Source organism: Anticarsia gemmatalis, chromosome 16, assembly GCF_050436995.1.
Source record: "Anticarsia gemmatalis isolate Benzon Research Colony breed Stoneville strain chromosome 16, ilAntGemm2 primary, whole genome shotgun sequence".
Classification (NCBI taxonomy): Eukaryota; Metazoa; Arthropoda; class Insecta; order Lepidoptera; family Erebidae; genus Anticarsia; species Anticarsia gemmatalis.
The window spans coordinates 7,700,030-7,708,968 of NC_134760.1; the positions used below are offsets into that span (position 1 = coordinate 7,700,030).

Below are 8,939 nucleotides of genomic sequence, written 5' to 3' on the forward strand. Positions count from 1 at the left end.
ATCTTGGAAGAAGATCATCATTAAGATTATCATTTCGACTTGAACGAAAGTCTTGGTTACTCAGTAGATTGAGTTAAAGAGAATCTCAAACTCATTTAGCACGGCAAAATAATATTTTTATTTCGAACACATACACAACAGTCACAAAAATCATCACGATCCCGATAAATTTCGAACGACACAAGATGATTCATAACTCGACAATCACTAGTCGCCACGATACATGACGCGCACAAGCGCTTATTTATACCCCTTTATCGAGTGACGTTCGCATAAAAGGCAGCCGCTCGAAATAATAGGAGGACAGCCGACCATTGTACGTCGATGTACCACGACCATTCATTCAACCGATGAGTAAAGAAGAGTAATGCCTCACAATAGTAATAATTTCTACGTACCCCGTTCAAAGAACCGCCGACTTTAAGGCTTCGTGTAATTGCAAGTTTTAGTGTTTTTAAGGGCGGTAGTAGTGGTTGATTTTATTTTTTCTTAGGCTGAGTTTAATTGTGAGAACATTGGATTGGTGAGGTTACAATATAGATGGAACTGATGATTTTCAAAAGGTAACTTCGGTAGGTACATGTAAAGAAATCGGGAAAGTTTTCTGAAAAATATTTGTCTTTTCAATGGATCTACCATTTGATTTAACTCTTACGGACATATAATAATTGAACAAAACTTTACTTTTCTATAAGTAATATTCCAATACTAGAACGAAGTAGTGTATAGCCAAAGTACTTATTAACGCAATATTGCCTTCGCATAGAGTTTGACATTTGGAATCATAAAAAGTATATCTTTTGACATGTGCTGAAGGTTCCGATAGCAATTCTACAACAGTCTCAAAAGCTGTTTCATTTCGCATCTCAGTAGCGTACTGCATTGCTACAGAAAACATTTCGCTCACATTCTATTACATCTTCCCACGGTAGAACAAAAGAACTTATCTAAGTTTACAACATGTCTAGCATACAGAAATAGACTCAAATGTCAACTGTTATATGACATTCAGTTTTATTGCTCACTTCTAGTATAACGTAGGGACACTCCCCACTAGAGCAAGAAAAAATCTATAATTATACCAACGAATTATTAAAGAATTAAAGCTTTTTTTATTCGAGAACATGTTTAGTACAAAAAATCCTGGCCTTGTCCTTACCCTGGTCCAATGTTATGACTTATTTGTCTCGACGGTACAGATTTATCGACATAAGAAGAATAAAATTGACTAAATCTGCATAATACATTCATTAAATAACATGTAAATTGATTTTTTGGCGTGGCCGTCTGTCCTGTCGAAGTTAAATAGAAGCATATGGTCGATAAAATGATAAGGAAGGAAATAAGATGTAAAAAACGTTGTTGGAAATGACATTTAGACAATGATTTGTGTCGACATGTGTTGATATAAACCAACAACTTAGAAAATAATCTTGTGTACAGTTCGCAGCTGGCTGAGGTATATTAAATTTAGTATTTAGATCATCATTAACCAGCAGGTTTATGCAGCAGACGATGGCCTTCTTGATTCAGCTATTTCGTTTTTGAATATTTCCTGAACTACTGACTATAAGCTAGATGAACCGTGCATGCCAAGGCTCTGTACTAAGTTGTCAGACTATATTTATGTTAATATAGTGTTAATTGTAAGGCTAGTCTGGGCAGTTTTTTTGTAGACGTTTATGTAATAGTTATAGTAGACGGAGCGAAGTTTATGAAGTGTGTGATGTGTCTGGTCATTCTATATCGTTCTATTCTATATCTATCGTATCGTCAATTGTTTTAGCTTAGCTTCTAGACTGTATTATTGCTTTAGTTTAACATAATATGCTGTATATTTTGTGGTCAAAAGAAATTGAAAATTGAATTTTGAACTTTACTTTTAACCCCTGCCGAGAAATGTTTTCATTCTACTTGCGAAAATCAATCTTGAACAAGCACATGATCATTTTAAGAGAAGTCCCGCCCTTGGCTGCGAGATAGTCTTTTTTTAACATCTTCTATTTATACAAAATCATATCATCAACAAAAGAAACCACTGTCATTCATTCAAAATGTCTTTTTCACAAACTCAAATATAAATAATAACCTTTTTACGACAATAAAATCATCTGTAACCTTTAACCAATAAATGCATAACCATAAGCTACTTGATTGAACATAATAAACTAATTTGCACACTAATAAAGGTAGCTTCCATATCATTACCAGCTAATTAGCAGAACAACACAATATCACTTAATTTGGAACTTCACACGCTAATCAAGAGAATCCAATCGTTTGTTTAAATGAATTCAGATTACAATACGTTTGATTACTTTTTTATAAACTATTAATTTAGAGAATCATTACACGAACTGGAAACCTGAACGTTCTGAATGAAAACAAAAATACATTAGAAATACGGGATGCGTGTTTACCTGAAACCTCCACCTGATTATTAGAATTTCCATGTATTCTAAACAAGTGAACATTGTTAGATATTATGTATTAAATTAATTAAACAATAACAACATAGTTAGGAATAAGTGTATTTATAAAAACAAAAAAGGAATAAGCCTTGAGATGGGTGATTTTCTCTGGTGATTGTTGAACAGTTTTCTAATTCCTTGCCTAGTTATTTAAAGATGTTTCCGATTTTCCAGATATGAATTTCCAAAAGAAATTGAGAATGTATTATTGATTTGTTTTACATGAACAGACGAATAGCAAAATTATGACGAATTTAGTCTAATGATTGTTCTCGACAAGCTTTCTAATTGACGCTAACATTATCAGTACTCTTAAAGTACCTTCAGACTTCGAGCTCAAACCTTCTGTATTTTGATATTCATCCATTATCAAATAAAAGAGTTAAAACGTTCGTCGTCCGTCTACAGCAGTACATGGTCGGATGGTCACCTTATTGTTTTAGGCTGCGCATCGTAAATTATAGCATCGTTGGCGAATATTTGCATTTTTATTGTCGTATATAGAATGAACAACGCCAGTAATTTAATCGAAGAACCGCAAAATTGAATTATTTATTGTGATGGTCCGATTGTAAAACGTAATTGGACATTCAGATGCGATTTGTTAAAGGTTAAGTTGTATCAGTTTTTGCTGCTGGACCTTTTGATTGTAATTAAAGCAATTAATGCGGAATTTTGTATGTTTGTTACATAATTTTATAATGACGATAAGGATGTATGTACAGATGTGTTATAAAACGATAACAATGTTCTGTATTATGCAAGGTGTATTTTCAGATTTGCTGAAATATCGGTATTTAGCTTGCAATTTTAGAAACAACAAGGACGCCGAGGTACAAAAATCTAAAAAACCAATGTCCACTGGGGTCTTCTTAACAGACTTTTTCTTTCTAAGGTGAGATCTGTCTCAGCAGTAAGACAAGTGAAATATCAGGACTAAGTCCATCATCAGTTTGGATACAAAAGGCTCGGATGTACCTAAATGACTTTTTTAATTTTGAATATTTATTCATCAGAACGGTTTAGAGAAGAGCCCAGAAGCCTGAGCCCCAGAGCCTCCCCTCGTTCCAATGGACAGGCACTGACAGGCAGCCTTTATAGCAGATAAAAAGATTTCCTCTTGAAATGGAGTATTGAATACTTACTTGACACCTAGATACGCAGGCAGCGTGGCCGAGTGGTCTAAGGCGCTGGTTTTAGGCACCAGTCCGAAAGGGCGTGGGTTCGAATCCCACCGCTGTCAGATTCTTTTTGTTGGCAGATTTCGGTGGTAATTATTACTGATGATGTATAAACAGAGAATTGGTTATTTGCGTAATAATTGGTAAAATTCATAATGATTTATACATTGTTAATCATTAATTTTTTAATTTTTATTTTTAATTCTGTTAAATATCAGTACTTTTTTGTAAAGAAATTTTTTCTTTCAAAAATTTAATTATTAAAGGTTTAGTTGTTCATATTTATAAATGAATTTATTTATGGTATGAAAATAAAAAAAAATAATTAACATACCGTTTCGAAAAAACTTCAGCCAGACATTCGCGAATGTCTTTATCATTATATCGAAAGCGATAAAAATGCCTTCGTGGTACGAATATTCATTTATTTTATTACTAAATTAAAAAATTAATAAGAATTCAGTAATTTAGTGCTGACTACCTGTAACTCAATGGAATTCGGTGGCAGATTGCAGATCAACAGTATTAATCATTCCTAAACCGAGAATCGAATGCCGTACAATCCGTGCATATTTATGGATTTCTTGAGAAATCGATACCATGATCAATAAAAATATTGTTAGGATTAATATTTTTAGTTTTGTTTTCTTATTAACGTCGACCACTAACTTTCAATTTAAATGAATTTAATATTAGTTCTTTAATTTGCAAAAATGTTGATCATCCATCTAAGTTGTGTGTGAAGTGTCACTAGCCTCACAGTGGTGGAGTTAAGACCTAAGTTTATGAATTTTCTACTATTAATGATATTTGTATAGAAAAATGTTCAGAGCCTCTTTCGTATTTTCAAGAACTGTTTTCTTCAATACCATAAACCGTCAAGCACTAGCCGATGATATCGACCGTAGAACTTTTAGATAAAAAAAACCTAACCCGATCCGCAATAGGCCGTCCGTGGTGGACTTAAGACCTAACCCCTTCCCCTTTATAGGAGAAGACCCTTGCCCAGCAGCGGGACTAAGAAGTGACAATCGTTACGTGTTTGATGTAGAAAGACATTGTTAATAAAAAGACTTAGTCTGAATTGAAATAAATTTTCAAGTAGTAAGTAGTAATTTATTTTATTATTTTTTAGAAGAAAGGAATGAAAAACACTTACGTGACGTTTGTATTCGGCGGACAATTAGATGTATGTGAAAAACTATTCTATTCTACTATTCTTATTAGAATTGGACATGATAATAATATGTACAAATAAACCGTCTTTGTGGTGCAGTCGGTAGTGGATCCGACTGCTGATCGTGATGTCTTGGGTTCGATTTCTGGGTCAGACAAAATACAATTGGTCTATTCTAATCTATATTAGATTATTTTTGATTAGTAACCCAGAGTTTGGTATCGTGCCCGGTGTCAATACTCGACCTCTATTAAATATGGAACTAATATTGATAATGGCTAACCATGGGTGTATAACCTCTGCCTACACGTTCGGGTATAACAGGCGTGATATTATGAATGAATTACGAACATTAAATACGTATTTTCAAAATGTAGCTAAAAGTCAAATAAAAAATACTAAACAAATACTACTGCTCAAAATATTGAAGCTAATATTATTGATGATAATATGTGTCAATCATTTGACATATATTTATACCTCTTTAAGTTATTCATGACGATTGTAAAATATATTAATTCATATCAATAGATAAACATAAAACTATGAGATGAGGTACTAAAAATTTTACGACAGTTTAATAAAGCTATAACAAGCAAACACTGGTTTAAACATATATACTTAGGTATAATATAAATCTGTAGAGTGTTTGTATGTTTGAACACGATTATCTCGGGAACTACGTGTTCGAATTGAAAGATTCATTTTGCGTTGAATAGTCTATTAATTGAGGAAGGCTGTAGGCTATATAATATTACGCTGTACTAAAAGGAGTGAAGAAGAGATCATAAATTCAGTGAAAATGGGAAAATTTAAATCCATGCGGACGAAGTCGTGGGTGGCTGCTAGTATACAATAAAACCTCATAGAATAACTGTTTAATTTTAAATCGTTGTTAATATAACTTAACATATATAATGGAATATTTATTCTTGAAATGAAAAGAAATAATGTTTCAGTCTCTCAAAGTTACTAATTTCCAGATTTTATTGTAACATCAAGCGTGTTATATTAAGAAGTAAAGGTAGTCCCATATCTAGCCACACAGTGTTACTCTCATGAAACAGGGAGCATATCTATTGTCTTAAGTCGGGGTACCAAAACTTCGAGCTACTATTAACAATAGTATTAAGCGAAAGTTTTTACGTACATTATCGAAATTTTATAATAATGAAACTAGACACCATAAGATCAGAATGCTAATAAAGTTTATGACTACGAATTTGATCTACTGAACAAGTGACCTTATTTTCTGTACTGTATAAAATGTAGTATACATAGATCTCAAGCTCGGGGGTCGACCATAGTCCCGATATTTTTCTCACAGCCTCACTACGTCATAACGGTTAATAGCCGATTAACTTCAATAAGGCATTGCCTTATCCACATGCTTACTAGAAATAGCCGATAGCATCGTGCTTCCATCGTACAGTCGTGAACAAAACTCACAAAGACATTGAATAGAAAAGAATTTAAGCTGCGACTGTACTCCTTGAAAGTTCTCACAGCGCATGAGAATGCTCTTTACAATCGATATTCAAAAAAAGAACAGCATCGATGTCTCTGTTGTCAACGGACAATTCTTTTGGAGATCAACAACTGTTACCTCCATTCAAAATTCAACTTTATTTTTAGTAAGTTAGAGTTGAAATTGGGCTGTATTGTTCTAGAATTTTATTGTTCCGTTTTGGTATATTGCGTCACCGACTAAAAAGACAAAGCACGAACCGATCGCGTCGCATTGTGGGGCTAATGATGAGCCAAAACATTATTTTTAGAAGGCGTTCGGCTAGTTCTCTTTATAAGGTGTACATTGATCGGATTGCAGATACAATTTGCTTTTATGGGGCCGGTAGCGTGGTTAGTTGTTAACATGCTTGAGTTTACTGAGCAATGTTGGTAGTAAAGATTACGTTAGTAATAATCGTGTATAAAACTTTATTAGATTTTTCCGAACTCGATTTCTTAAGATATCAGTTATAGCTTAATAAAATATGTATGAGTTAATTTATATTAATTAAAATATGTGTGAGAGAAGTTAGTTTACTTTTTAAGATATGAAAACTTCTAAATTTATGGAACTCAGTTGCACCACGTTAAGTTCTTAGAAAAGACATCAACGCGGTCAAGTTTCTTGAGTGAAAAGTTCTGTCTGTGGTATCTCGCAAAAATAAGTACTTAACACCTTTTAGAAAGCAAATTAAAATAATAAGACTGATAGTAAATAATTATTTTAATGCAATTATTAAATAATTTTAATTTATTTTGGTACATTATAATTATTTAACAAAAGAAAGAATGAAATGAAAATCGAATTGAAATGCCACAAAAAAAATTGCAAAACACTTTATGTCCTAACACTGGCCGTAAATTAGAAAATTAGCAACGCACCATCCCTCCAGTGTGGTCGCAGTGACCATTCAATCGCAAACAAAAGCGGGACAATCGCATTCTTTAACATAAAACCATTGTTTCATACTTTGTGAGCAAACATTCGACACTTTGCAGGACAAATGTCGTACAAAGACTCTATTTGGCCCCCGTAGTTTTACATAATAGGTGCCAATTTCGGAAACAATGTCATCCCTAATATGTTTTGATGTTTTTGGTTATTGTGACCGTTTGTTTGGTTGATTACTTGTTAATAAGCGTGACAGGGAAAAGTCCGTTGTGAGAATTGTGTTGTTTCCATTGTGTGTGACGCGTGTCTTCCCGTTAACGTTCCTTTGGATGACAATGTTAGGCTTGGATTTTATTTAACAGGACTTTTGTAATGTTCATTGTTAGAATAGATTTAGCGTTACATTGAAATGGTAAGTGGTTATGTAGTTTGATATTTTTCAATATTATATTAACGTGTCTTGGTGATATAATACATACATATATTAAATAGCTTAGCATAGCTAGCATATATTAAATATTGTCAACAATAAAGTAATTATGACAAAGGTAAAATAGCGTACATTAACTCATGAAAATCAATGAAACTTATGAAAATGAGGTTGTAGTTTTAGTACAACCGTTTAAAAGCGTAGACGCAGACGAAGTTGGAGGTAAAACACAAATTTATGTACAAAACAAAATGCACAGAATTTTAAAATAAGTATGTAATTATTTACAAGACTATTGTTAAAAACGTACATTTTTCTATATATTTGTAAATCGAAAACAAAACTAAACATTATCCGCAACACCGTTGAAACTCCCTTGAGAGTAGACAGTGTGGTCTATTCATTGAGACCACACAAATAATACTTTCGTTATATACTAAAATTGTTTAAAGATATATTTCAAAACATTGTACGATTGAGTTTTTCCATCTAGGTTTACTACTTATGGCCCAATTTCTATGTGAGTGAGCGAAAATTAAGACTGTACGTTGAATAAGTAAGACCATTGAGCATCAGACTTTCCGATGTATAGTTTTCTATATTCGTTATAATGATCAAAGATGACAAAAATATTTCTTAGATAAAGTTCTTTGGTCTTTTCGTACCTCTATAGGAAGAAGGCTTGATTTTATGAACGTATGTATGAAGTTATTTCAGGACGAAAAATATACTATTCAATTTGTGATTTTTTTAGATGGTTTGTGGTTCCCCTTGTGGTTAAATTGTTCAAACCGCCTAAGGCCTTTAAAATGGCGTCTTTATATCACCTTTTTTTATTATAACGTAGAGCAGAATTTCCATAAAATTTTCTTTCATCAAATATATTTATGCGAGAAATAGTTTTCATGATTTTAAGGTAAAAAGTTTTTTTACTCTCTCTTTTTTTATCTGATTCCATTATTTGGATTGATTTAATGTGAATGAGTTTCTAGTCAAATACAGTATGTATTGTTAATGCTTTAAATTAATCAGTAGCAAGCTTAGTATTTGTATATTAATAGAGAAGAAGCTTGTATGTTATAGTGGATTAAATCAAGAATGAGACTTTTGTGGAATATATGTATAATATATTAATAACAAAAGATTTTATAAAACTACATTGTTCGAATATATTTTATCTGTTTTCGTAAATTTATTACTTCGCAACTGATAGCACCCACGCGCTGTTAAAAATTTGGCAACGTCTACAAAAATGCATGATTTAACAGTCATTCTTTCT

General features: G+C 32.5%; 1 non-coding gene across 1 annotated transcript; it reads left to right on the forward strand.

The window, feature by feature from the left end:
- The first annotated feature begins 3,634 nt into the window (after positions 1 to 3,634).
- TRNAL-UAG (transfer RNA leucine (anticodon UAG)) lies at positions 3,635 to 3,714 on the forward strand. Its single transcript has one exon. It is a non-coding gene; the product is annotated as a tRNA-Leu (tRNA).
- Positions 3,715 to 8,939: the final 5,225 nt, after the last annotated feature.